The sequence below is a fragment of the Lissotriton vulgaris genome, chromosome 1_1 (assembly GCF_964263255.1).
Source record: "Lissotriton vulgaris chromosome 1_1, aLisVul1.2, whole genome shotgun sequence".
Classification (NCBI taxonomy): domain Eukaryota; kingdom Metazoa; phylum Chordata; class Amphibia; order Caudata; family Salamandridae; genus Lissotriton; species Lissotriton vulgaris.
Window position 1 is genome coordinate 933,581,158 of NC_141685.1, and position 13,668 is coordinate 933,594,825.

At 47.8% G+C, this 13,668-nt stretch overlaps 1 protein-coding gene across 4 annotated transcripts in view; it reads right to left on the reverse strand.

The window, feature by feature from the left end:
* Positions 1 to 13,668, reverse strand: part of RDH5 (retinol dehydrogenase 5) — a 144,362-nt gene that overhangs the window by 63,179 nt on the left and 67,515 nt on the right. The window contains exon 1 of one of the 4 annotated variants that reach the window (XM_086959125.1): positions 12,924 to 12,992. The exons of 1 other annotated variant lie outside the window; for it this stretch is intronic. The gene's annotated coding sequence lies outside the window, so the exon portion shown is untranslated. Of the gene's footprint in view, positions 1 to 1,883; positions 2,037 to 2,484; positions 2,628 to 12,923; positions 12,993 to 13,668 lie in introns of those variants that run through there. 2 more of the 4 variants (XM_086959124.1, XM_086959122.1) reach the window with 2 other exon arrangements.

Consider the following 13,668-nt stretch of genomic DNA (forward strand, 5'->3'; position numbering starts at 1 on the left):
TTTAGAATGAAGCCGGAATCCGGATGTATCTTCACCGCATCAGCAATAGAACGAACGCGTCTTTAGTATGCATTTGTTCCGCATACAGTCATTATAACAACTTGCCTTAGGGGTACGCATAAGTGGAATGGTGTTGGATTTAAAGTCAAAAAACTTCCCTACTGTTGCGAAGACTGGAGTAGTAATAGTAAATTTACCTATTCAAAAAATCCAGCGCCCGCCTATGGTAAGTCGTTGTAACAAATTGATTGCTATAAGAATGCGTACTAAAGACACGTTCATTCTTATGACAGCACTGTGAAGGCACAGTGTGATCCCGGCTTGCGGAATACCGTCATACATTCAGGCCACATGTCCGGCACACAGTGTTTCGACCACAGCACACCCATACAGTAGAGTGCTACCCGTACTCAAATACGCCTTTTCAGTGGTATGAACTGAAACGTTTTATAAATGCAACAACAATACAATCTTTGATTCTGAGGTATGTGACCATGTGTGAGGCTGGAGGGATAACTTTCATGAAAGAGTTCGGATGTATACAGAGGAACCAGACAGGGAGTGATTCACCGGAGAGCGATCCTGTGACCCACGATGTTTGAGTAACACTGCATGCTTTGTTCAAGAAGCATTTCTGACACCAAGCCTACAGGCAAGACGTTTACTGTTTGCCAGCTTCTTTGTACATCAGCTTAAAACGGACTATCACTATCACACTGGCAAAGTAAAGCTGGTGACTAGGTAAGGACCACCTACCTTGTAAGTGTGTATGATCAGTATAGGTCACACAAACTGACACCTTCTCCCTTCGCCATTTTAGGTAGTTAGTATGTCATGAGCCCTAGTGCAAGGGAGGAAATTGAACCCCTAGCCAATGTTTAAATTTATTTTCAATTCAATAAAAACTTTATTTCGTTTTTTGTTAAAACCATAAAAGTACATATACGATAACATCACAATTCAAAACTCATTAGTTATAACCACATATCTGACAAAGTGCAAATGGTGCAGGGATGTACTATCTTCATTACATTGAAATCACAAAGAATAAATGCATTTAAATTTAAATGTATTTATTTATGCGATTTTATATAGCGCAAACTTTACCCAAAGGTGTCAGAGCGCTCTACAAAAGGACCAGTTACATTACATAAGGACTTCGGAGTACATGAGTTACATAAATGATACAAACAGAAAAACTCTGAATTCGCAAAAGAATGATAGTAGGTACATACGTCTACTGCAGATACCAGTGGTTAGAGTTGCATAGATACAAGTTGAAAATTCGCTCAAGGAAAAGATAGAAACAGAAAAACTCTAAAGTCACATAAGAATGGGAATGAAATTGTGAAAAACAGTAATAAACAGTGCTCAGTTCTCTGGTCTCTGGGCCCTGGCGCCACTGCACCTGCTGCACCAATGGAAGCTACGCCCCTGTTAGCGAACTACTTCTAAGCCAGATGTATGTCTAGAGGGCCAGAGCTCTCTTCCAACATGTGGGTGGGAGGGAGCTACGCCCTGCTCAGCCGGAGGCCCTCCACCAGGCAGAGAGGCGCACAAATAGACCAGCAAGTAAAACCAACAGCAGCCGAAGACTCCCACCTGTAAACTATCCGTGGTCGATAGACGACTGATCCTCGACTTGGCCCCAAGTTATATAGGTGACAACAACCCCTCGCCCCACTGACCCCTCCACGTCACCCCCCCCCCCCCCCCCCCCCGCAGTAGACACCATTAACAGCTCTTTAGTTAAACTCTACATCCTCGACTTGGCCCCAAGTTATATAGGTGACAACAACCCCTCGCCCCACTGACCCCTCCACGTCACCCCCCCCCCCCCCCCCGCAGTAGACACCATTAACAGCTCTTTAGTTAAACTCTACCTGGGGCTGTCAGAACCACACTCCCGCCGCCTCCAAGAGGCGCGTCATGCCGCAGGCTCGCTGCCCGTCAAGAGATGCTGTGAATGTGCCTCCCACAGCCGTCTCTCTTTGCTCCCGTCGAGATGAACGGTTCGGGGGCGGTCTCTGCGCTCTCCGGCCCCTCCCTGGATAAGGCGCTCTCCTCTGCCTCTCGGCCTCGACGCAAACCTTAGATAATGTGCGTAAACAGCTTAAGACCCACCTCTTCCTTCAAGCATCAGGCCCAGAAAAAGTGCAAGGGCTCCGTTTCCTCTCCCCATCCCTTGTCCAACAAGTGCTTTGAAGAAATCAACGATTACCCAGGCGCTTTACAAAATATTGAAATGATACTGAACCCCGAGACTCGCTCTCCCAGGCTGTCAGTGTCTGCCTCATATACAAATATGCTCAAGTGTGTCAAGTAGAGCCTGATCCATTACCCCCCCCCCCCCCCCATTCAGACTCTGAAGAGAGATAAGTAGATTCTTAGAAATCCAGGCAATAAAGTAAGTCAGAGTGCCCTGTTTGAACTGGGATCGAGAGAGACCACAGCCATTTCAGAGATAAAAAGACACAAACTCACCTTTGCTACGATTCTTCGCTGACGACGCAGCGCTTCGAGGCGCTAGGTTTACAGAGCAGGCCCACACATGTCCCAGCTTGCTTCCATTGTTATCACACAACTATCTGCCCTTAGCCGATCGCTGCACAGAGCCTTGCATAGACAACCTCCACTTATTTCACAGTAACGGGAGCGTAGAGCATCAAAACCCGTTCCACCGCATGCCACGGTCTTGTGAACAACGTTCCCTGCGACACACATCACCCTGCGGATCCCGTGTCTGCTCTGGGCGTGTCGCTTCTCACCTCCTCCTAATGTGCGCTCAATGCTTATGTCAAATGTACAGGGTATCCTGATAAGACGCAAGCAACGAATCTACATGAAACTCATTTACATATCCAGCGGTTATCTGTAAACCCGGCACGGATCTCGCTATCCAGTACAGCACGTCAGGTACACCTGCATATCTCCTTCTGGTGGGCGTGGGGTCAAATTCAGTCACAAACAAGTGGCTATAAACCACACATTTCAACAAGCATTGGCAAAGCCAATAGGTCTATCCAACGAGACCTGTTGGATTTGGCAAAGAGTTGTAGCCATGCTGAACAGCAGCACAGCTGTTGTGCAGCATAGCTGAAAATAATGAAAAAAAAAGAATAAGCGCTGTGCAGCATTTTTTAGGCGCATCTTAAAACGGAGGTGCACGCCTACACAATGAGGAGAGCATATTTTCTTTTTATTTACCCATCCGAGATGGAATAGTAAATAAAAGGTGAGGGAAACACAGTTATTTATATGGCACGAGTGTGCCTTTTAGGTTTCGCCGAGACAGCGCTTGGGCTGTAACTACGAGACATGTTGTTTACATACAGTGGGCTTACAACGCACCCAAAACGTACTGTAAGTTAGCTTCATCATCACTCTCATTTTCTTCACTCCCGTTTGTCTTGGCATGCAGCTTAACCCCTCCCATACTGACGACGAGCTCAGCTCGTCATGAGCCACGGTGCTCGTGTGCTCATGACGAGCTGAGCTCGTCATGGCCCGTGGAACGCTCACACGCGGGGATAAGTCCTCTGCTGTGCTGAGCGTTCTAAGTAACCGGGTGTGGCCGTGACGAGCTCAGCTCGTCATGAACACATGAGCACCGAAGCTCATGACGAGCTGAGCTCGTCATGAGCACCGGGGCGCTGTGAACGCCCCCGCCCCCCAGCACAGCAGGGGAATAACACCCGCAGTTAAAGGGTTAATGTCTTCTTCTTGTGTTTGGCCCTCACCTGGAGCCTGGACTAAGTACATGTGTCTATCCACTGCCCCCGTTATTGTAGGTCCTTTTTTTGGAGGGGCTCAAGCACTCCATATGAGTGCTTCTGTTTTCAGTCCGTCCCTCATATTCCCATCCATGTCGCTTCTGTTAGCTCCCACTCCCTATCCTGTACCTTATGCCACTGCACTCTACTCTGCTGCATTCTAATCTCCACCTCTGTACCCTACGCCACTGTACTCTACGTTGCACCACTCTCCTCTATGCTACTGCCCTCTACACCACTCTACTCTGTGCCACTGCACTTTATGCCACTCTATGCTACTTTGCACCACTCGATTGTACATCACTGCACTCTAAACCACTGTAGTCTATGCCACTCTACTAAACTCTGCATCACTATTCTCTACACCACTCCACTCTGCACCATTGCCATTTACACAACTGCACTTTATGAAACTGCACTCTATGACACTCTATTCTGCAGCACTCCACTCTAAGCCACAGCACTTTCCACCACTGCACAACTACTCTGTACCACTTTACGCTTCTGCACTCAATGCCACTGCACTCTACACCAGTAATCTGCATCACTCTACTTTACACCACTGCACTCTATGCCACATCACTCTACTCACTACTGTCTACTCTGCACCACTCTACTCTGTGCCACTCCACTATATGCAACTCTACTTTGCACCAGTGAACTCTACACCCCTCTTCTCTACTCTTCTCCACTCTACTCTACTCTACACCACTGCAGTCTACACCATTGCACCACTTTGCACCACTGCACATGACACCACAGCACTGCACACCACTCTACAACACTCTAAACCACTGCACTCTACTCTACTCTGCACCACACTATGCCACAGCACTCTATGCCACTCTACTCTGAACCGCTGCACTCTAAACCACTCTAATCTGTTCTGCACCACTCTGCTCTATGCCACGGCACTTTGCTCCACTGTACTCTACTCTCCCCACTCTACACTATGCTGTTACACTCTACTCCACTGCACTTTACGCCACTGCATTCTATGCAACTCTACTCTACACCACTCTACTCACTCCCCCACTACACTCTACTCTGCACCTTTCTACTCTACAACACTGCACTCGAGGCCACTCTACTCTGTGTCACTGCACTCTACACCATTCTACTCTACACCACTCTACTCGATGCCATTGCACTCTATGCCACTCCACGCTACTCTGCACCCCCCTGTGGCAGTATTATACTCTATTGTGCACAACTCTACTCTATGTCACTGTACTCTACTCACTACTCTCTACTCTGCGCCACTCTACGCCACTGCACTATATGGAACTATTCTTTACACAGTGCACTCTACGCTCTTCTTCACTGCACTCTACACCATTCTAATCTACACCACCCTACTTTATGCCACTGCACTCTATGTCACTCCACGCTACTCTGCACCCCCCATGGCAGTATTATACTCTATTCTGCACAACTCTACTCTATATCACTGCACTTTACTCTACTACACGCTACACCACTGAACTCTATGAAATGATTACGCACTTGTACAGCGCACGACTACCCGTAGGCATCTCGGTGCTTGTACGAATACCGCCGAGGAACCCTTCCTGGCCTTTCCCTGTGAGGAGCCCACTCCTGGGCACCCCCAAGGTGAAGTCAGGCATCCTTAGCATTGTTGAGGCTGTTGTAGAGATTAAGCAAGCTAATGCCCAGAGGTGCAGAGTGGGACTCATGATTAGAATAGGCACCAAAGCGAGAATTATCAGGTCCGAGGAAATTGAGCCAGAGACCCGCCGAGGCGGGAATTGAACCCTGGTCCCGGCCAGACTACTGCATCAGGGTCTGCCGCTCTAACCATTGAGCCACACTTCCCTACTCGGCACTGCTCTACTCTACACCATTGCACTCTATGCAACTGCACTTTATACCATTCTGTACCTCTACACTCTATGCCACTACACTATACACCACTGCACTCTATGCCACTCTACTCTACTCTGAACCACTCTACTTTACGACACTGCCCTCTATGCCATTGCGCAACATGTCCCTCTACTCTGCACCACTCTACTCTATGCCACTGCACTTTGCTTTACACCACTCTACTCTATGCACTGAATTCTATGCTATTGAACTATACACTACTACACTCTACACCACTCTACACTATGCCACTGCACTCTTTGCCACTCAACTCTGCACCACTCTATGGCACTGCACTCTACACCACTGCACTCTACGCCTCTCTACTCTACTCTTCACCACTCTTCTCTACACCACTGCTCTCTATGTCATTATAATCTATGCCAGTCCACTCCACTCCACTGTACGCTACTCCACTCTATGCCATTCCACCCCACTGTACACCACTCTACTCTACGCCACGAAAGGGCACTCCACACAGTGCCACTCTATGCCCCAACTCAACAGAATGCACGACTGCTGGGTGTCTCCTTTCTTTACTCGCCGGCCCTGCCTCTATCCTATCATCCTGATTTGTCTCTGTTGCTGGAAACGCGGTTTCAACGAATGTGTAGGCGGCTCGGTATTCTTACGTGGGGTGACGTGTTTCACGAAGGTGCCTTCCGTACCCAGGCTCATTTCTTTGGAGTTGCTGCCTGCTCCCCTTTGGAGCTGTTTTACTATGTTCGTCTGAGGCAGGGCATGCGTGCCTTGTTACCGGATTTCCCTTCGGAGCCGGAGGTTACCCTCCCCCTCCATGTGCTGTTGGTTTCAGATGGGCGTCACCTGGTGTCGAAATTATACGGTGCTATTCGCCGACAGCGCTCTGTCCCGGCCAATCGGGTGCGTGAGCAGTGGGTTGCTGAGCTGGGAGCCCCTATTGCTGACGAGCAATGGAAGTATTGCTGTGGACTCACGGCCAATGTTTCTTCCAGTTGTTGCCTGAAAATCATCCATTACAAATTTGTCCAGAGGTACTATTACACCCCGGCGAGGAAACTTCGGTTTCATTTATCGGAGGATGACAGATGCGCTAGGTGTCGAGCAGAAGGTGCTGACTTTCTGCATTTGGCTTGGAGTTGTGCAGGGGTTCTGGAATACTGGACTCAGGTCCATGTGGCCCTGCAGGTTATGGCGGAGGATGGGGTGGCGTTTGACCCCTTGGTGATGTTGCTGGGTTATTCTAAGGACGTGCCTGCCTCTCATCGTAGATTTGTTGACGTGGCCCTGCTTCTGGCTAAGCGTAGGGTTGCTTGCTGCTGGGGTCGGGGCAGGGTACCGCGCTTCCAGGATTGGTTGAATGACCTCATATACTGTCAGGACCAATATAATGTCTATTCTGAATTGATGCCTGTGAGGTGCAGGCCCAAGGACTTTTGGAGCCCGCTTCAGGTGTACCTCCTAACTAGAGCTGTGCAGGATTCTGATTCTGAACATGAGGACCGAGTAGGTGTTGGTTAACTGCAGCACGGTGGGCTGGGATATCATTCTACAGTTGCTGATCCTCAGGTATCGGGGGGGGGTTTGAACTGCATCCTCTGTCTGCGAGCTCAAGGGGGCTGTTTTTCCTTGTATGTCACTCAGATGGTAGAAATAGAGATCGAACTCCTGTCAGGTCTTAGCCCTTCTTTCTGTTTCTCCTTTGTTTTATTTTTGCGCTAACAGAACATGCCCATACTGTATCATCTCATCAGCTTACCTGTGCGTCCTGGATCATCATTCTCCTACATGCTATGTGAATTTAATTATTGCTATATATATTGATTGCTTTGCCACCCTGTACTCGGGACTTTTTTGAGTATGTCGTACTATTGTAATGGCCATTTATGACTGTATGTATCATGTATGCACTTCCTTTTTCCTTGCTTATCTCCAAATAAAGGTTTAAAAAAAAAAAACTCTACTTTATGCTACTCTACTATACATCCCTCAACTCTCTGCCACTTCACTCTAAGCCACTTCACTATACTCTTCTCCACTACAAGTCACTCTATTCGACTCCACTCTAAGCCAGCGTACTATTTGCCACTCTTCTCCACTTTACGCTACTCTACTCCACTCCATTCTACTCCACTCCACACCACTCTACGCCACTCCACTTGTTTACTCAATTTTACTCTATGCCACTGCACTATACACCACTCTACTCTACTCTATGCGCCTCTACTCTACGCCAGGCCCCTCTACTCCGCGCCACTTCGCTCTATGCCGCTCTACTCAACTCCACACTACACAACTCCCCTCCACTCTACGCCGTCCCACTCTACTCTATTCTACACTGCTGCACAACATGGCGGAAAGATATTGGCAAAGCCAAAAGCTCCAACATAGGCACAATCTATTGGCTTTGCCAGGGCTTGTTTATATAGCACTAGCGAAACGGCAATGAAAAAGAACGAGAACGTTGATTTTATTTTACAAAATGAAGGGACTTCCAGCATCTCTTTCCTAGTCACTGGTGCTGACACAGGTCGTTTTTGAGTGCTAAATTTGGATAAAATGCGACCGCCGCCAATCTTAGTCTGAATCGCAAAGTATTTGTCACCACTTCTGGCAGCTGAGCTGAGTGAAGGAAAGCAAAATGCCGCAGTGCAGCTGCACACTTGACATTATTGCATTTCCTTTTAGGAGATAAGTGTAAAAGGCTCTGCTTGTTCCCTTCTCTTGGATGGTAGCTCTCTACCCGCGCATTCCTCGGATTCTCTTAAATGTTGGTGCCTGGAGTCGGTCGGTACAGACCATCTTACTGCACGATGATGATGCCAGTGACGAAGGCAGCTCAGTGGATTAACGTGCAGGCTCTAGAGACCCGTGAGTAACCTGTAGTTCATGTATTTCAAACGCGAGAACCCGGCCTAGTGGTTTAAGAGTGCTTGCAGTGATCTGTGTTCAACCTGCAATTCACACACTCCAATTTCATCAAAATAGCTCAGAGGGTAAATGCGCCTGCTGTCCAGACTTGAAAGTTGTGGTTTAGATATCAGAAAAAACAACAGCTCAGTGGTTTAATGAGCTCGGTGCATAGATCTGTGAGTAGCCAGCACACCCAAGCTCACATGTCTAGTAGGATAGCTTCATGGGTTAATGTGTCAGTTGCAGAGACCTGTGAATCCTCCTGAGTAAGTCTCAGGCATGTGTTAGCAACCTCTAACTGAAAAATAGGTGGTTATAATTATTACTCTCAGAGAGGTTAGGCGACATTGAATGTGCAACACCTGTCACCAGTCTTTTAACTTAATTTCAATGCTGCCTGTCACCTAAAACCATACACCTTTCAGGAAAATCAAAATACGAAAATACGGTCAAAACGAGGATAAAAGCGGTAAAATCAGCGAACAGCAGATGCCAATGCTAGAAACAGCTCCAGCCAAGGGCGTAGCTTCCATCCGTGCAGAGGATGCAGTGGCACCGGGGCCCGAGGGACCCACTGAACACTGATTATTGCTGTATTTTACCACCAAACCGCAGCCAGGGGGGCATTTTCTGCCTCGTCCTAGTGCTCAGGACATGCCAGCTTCCCCACTATCTCCGAACCATAACAATCAAAGGAAGAGCGCGTTTCCGCCCACCCGCAGAGAGGCCCAAAGAAAAGCAAAACCCGGAAACCGCCCTCTAGTGCAACTGAAAAACCGAAGATGGTAACAGTTCAGAACCCTCGTTGGAAAAAGCAAAGAGCAGAAACGGTGTCAAAGGCTCGTTGAAAAAGCACAGGACAGGAACAGCTCCAAAGCTTCACGGAAAAGCAAAGGACAGAAACATTGCCAAATACTCAATTAAAAATAAAGGGCGAAAATAGACTGCAAAGCACCATTGGGAAGCGTAGGACAGGTCCTGCCTTCAACTGTGTACACACCTCCACTGCCTCTTGTCTAGGTTTTCGCCATTCAAATAGCACCCAGATACCTGCACACTGAAACAGCTTAAATCACACTGAAAAGGGTGGAGAGAAACAGGCAAAAAAAAAAAAACATCGAAAGCAAAGAACAGAAAATGATCCAAATTCCAAACCAGAGACAGAACCAACTTCTTAAACTCCATACCCTACTGAAATCAACAGAGGGCACGGGGCAGGAGACAATGCGACATGAAGCTCGTGCATTTAAAATGCAACGGGGAGTCTAATACTGGGACAGTGAGTCTTGCTGACTGACACTGGGACAAGGAGACAATGACAGACTCTTAGACATCCATTGGAACTAGAAGACACTGACACTCGGACAGGAACTTACAATAGGACAATTGAATGCAAACAATGCTTTTGCATTAGGGAGTGATCGGTGCAGGAACAATGAGGTAAAACACTGGTCTCGTGACAGGGAGGCTATCACTGCAGAGAATCAGTGCTTAATTTGTAAAAGAATAAGTGCCGGATCTCTCGTCTGGAGGCCACTGCAGCTTGCACCGCACATTGCCCCTGCCAGCTGCCACTGCAGCTTGCACCGCACATTGCCCCTGCCAGCTGCCATTGATAGTAAGTAACAACATAACTACTAACCATCACACTCTTAACCCCTTCCATGCTGGGCCGTTTCCGCCGCTGTGCGGTAAACAAAAGAACAGGGCGGGGCCGTGACGAACCCCAGCCGTCATCAGCACACGAGCGCCGCAGAGCGTGACGGCTGGGGTTCGTCACCAGCATGGAAGGGGTTAAAGGTGTGACAATTCATACTATTCCAGGCCCCCAAAGGTATAAGAATGCCTTGGGAGGCAGGTATTAGTCATTGTAAATGTAAATTGAACTAATAAACAGCTGTTATTGTGCTCATACCAAAATTAGCCAAACAGCGCCACCATGTGGCAGACTGTCATAAGCCCCGGTGCTGGCAATTAGGTGCTGGAAACGGGAACGGAAAACCCCCAGCTCAAATTAAGCACTGGGGAGAATCAACCAATGACATTGGGACAAGGAGATGCTGACTTGGCAAGGGAGACGTACTACTTGACATTGGCATCAGAGGACTCTAATACTGGACTAGGAAACCACTCACACTGAGACAGGGAGACTGACATTGGGACAGGAACACACATACTCTTGTAGAGGCAGAAACAAACTGCATGTGTGCATGTGTGCAATCACACACAAACACTGATTACACACCAGGATGTCTAGCATCATCTGGGTTGTCAAAGGTGGCCTAGTCTTGCCCCCATGGGAGTAGGTATCTCCAGCAACGACACCTACAACAATTAGCAGACACACTACTGACGGAGACCAACATCACCATTAAGGCATTTAAGAGACATGTTTATTGAAGTTTTCCTTTGGTGCAACTCAACGCAAAACTCATTCTTTAATTACAAGCATTGGCAAAACCCAATAGATCTCGCCTTTGGGACTAAATGGCTGTGCCAAAGGGTTTAGTGATGCTCCACAGCATCCCTGAGCGCAACGCAAAATGCTGTTGCGCTGTCAGAGAGCCCACACAAACGGTGATGAATATATACTCTTAAAGCCAGCTCCAGAGCTCTACAAAATGTTCACTGGGTAAAATAACAAAAGTAAAGGACAGATATAGCTTCCAAGCATCAATGAAAGCAAGGGGAGAATTGGCACTAACGCTGCACTGAAAAATAAACAATTAAAACGGCTCCATAACCTCATTGAAACGAAGAGACTTAAAAAAGCTTCTACATAATTAAAATAGTTAAGAAGTTTCTTCACTCCCTCTCCTGAGAGTCAATGGATGAACTTCTATACAATACAATCTGAAAGTAAAAGATTGAAACAGAAGGAAACATCTCACTGAAATGCATAACAAGTAAAAAGCAAAAACCACAATGAATCACAATGGACTAAAACACCTCTGAAACCCATTGAAACACAAAGGACAGCAGCAGCTGCTTCAAGTCATCCGATGAAAAGGCAAAGGCCAGAAAGCGTTCACATTCATACTGTAATGATGGAGGTGGAATCAGCACTTGTGACACAGTAGAAGTGGGAGAGCCACTGAAAACTCGAGCCAGGCTCAAGCTAAATGCCTGGCTTGGTCTCAGCTTGAGGTCCTTTTGGGAACGCGAACCCGAAACAAGTCAATATTTCACAGACAGCAATATGACCCCATGGCTAACATGGGGAACCAGGATCCAATGCCCGCCTCAGCTAATCTCCCTGTGCTGAAAAAAAAGTGTACCATAGTCTGGGTCTGTTGTGAAGGGATCTTGTGTCCTTGGGAAACATTCGTACTATGTAAAACCACCAAAAATAAAATATGGATTCTGCCTATCGCCCACACTCTAATCTCAGTCTCCAAGAATGAAGGCTGAAGCATTAACATTTGATGTCAGAAAGACACGCCTATCTTGTGACTGAACCGCACAGTGTGACACTGGCCTAATCTGGGCCCAACCCAGCTTCCCTGCTTGACCAAACTGTATTATCCCAAGTGAACACTTTATTTCACAGAGCCTCCTTTTTGTTAATAATCAATGTGAGCACTTTGAAATATGTGACCTCGGGATTACAGCTCTACAAAAACCCCTCTTGTGTTCGATTTAATATATTATATTTTCACTCCATGTTAAATAGGAATCCAGTCCACATATACGGTACACGTGACCCCTGACCTGCTGCCTAGTTGACTATTAGCATTGTCATCAGGACAGGGACAGGAATATTTCCCAGTTCATGTTTAAAAACTGACTTTGAATAAATACTTCTCAATGCAGTGATATCATTTGATGTGCTAAGGTGGAACGCTTCTGCTTGTTGAATAAATGTACTGTTTGGAATTTTGAAGACAGCTTATCCATATTCTAACATGATCTTTGTTGCATGATTTACATGCCAAATATTTTCAGGGCTCGGCCCGTGCATGGGCTCTTAGAGCCAGAGCAGAGTCGGCTGGACTCAGCTCTCCGTGTTAATTTGTTGATCACCCACCTCTATGACGTAGTAAGGGTATGAAAAGCCTTCTTGTAAGCAATGAAAATGTGTCCTGTGCCCCGCTGTAGAGTATGATAGTTAGGGCTGGAGACCAGAGGGCCAAATACAATTACAAGGGCCCAGTGCCACTGCACCTGGTGTACCATGGAAAGCTACGCCCTGAACAGCGCAGCCCATCTATAAAAACTGACGAGAGACAAGAGCCCCAGTTATTATAATGAATCCACAAGATCGATTTTTAGCAAAAATGCCTTCGCCATTTTTGCCCTAAAATAGCGCCGGTGCCTCCCCGTTATACCAGAAAGGGCCTAAATCCAGGCTCACACCGTGGTCCGCCTCACCTGTGCTCCGGGTGGTTTCGATGGGAAGCCGGCGCTCTGAGCCATGGAAAGCTCTTCCTGTCTGCTCGTCTGTCGATCCACTCTCGTCGCCCCCACGGGAAAGGCTGGACCAGGAGTGTGCATCACTGGTCACCCAGGCAACCGGACATAAGTAGGCCAGGACCGCCCGGTGTGCGCCTATCGCGGGATGCCGGGCTGCTCCGTGGGGCAGGGGCAGTCTCACACCCCACCCTCAGGGACGGGTCCTCTCGCAGCCTGTCACCGGGCCTTGTGAGTCATGAGGCAGGGGCGCGGCTCCCAAATGTGCAGTGGCACCGGGGCCCGGGCAAGTAAAGAGTTCACTGCACCTGTTATTGATGTTTGTACTACTCAAAAGGTATGTTATAGGGGTCTGTTTTACAAGCTTGCTTTGGGCCAACTGGATATTTTGCTGTTCGTGTCAGAGCTCGGATTTCTCCACTGGAAGGAAGGCTGGCCCTTCCGCTGGCGCGTGGCACACTTTCGCACGCTTCAACTGGCTCCCTGGCAGGCCTTCCGCCATTGGAGGGAGCTCTCTAAAGTGGCCTAAGGTGACTTGTTGATGCTGTACGTTTTATCTTGGATACATAAATACCAGCGTCTCCGTGTATCTGTTTCACAACTGAGTTAGAGGATGTTGCGCACACCGGCATCCATCTTCTGACAGTGACAGTGAACGGCTGCACTAAACGCAGGTGTTCCTGTCACATCGTCACTAGCGGACGAA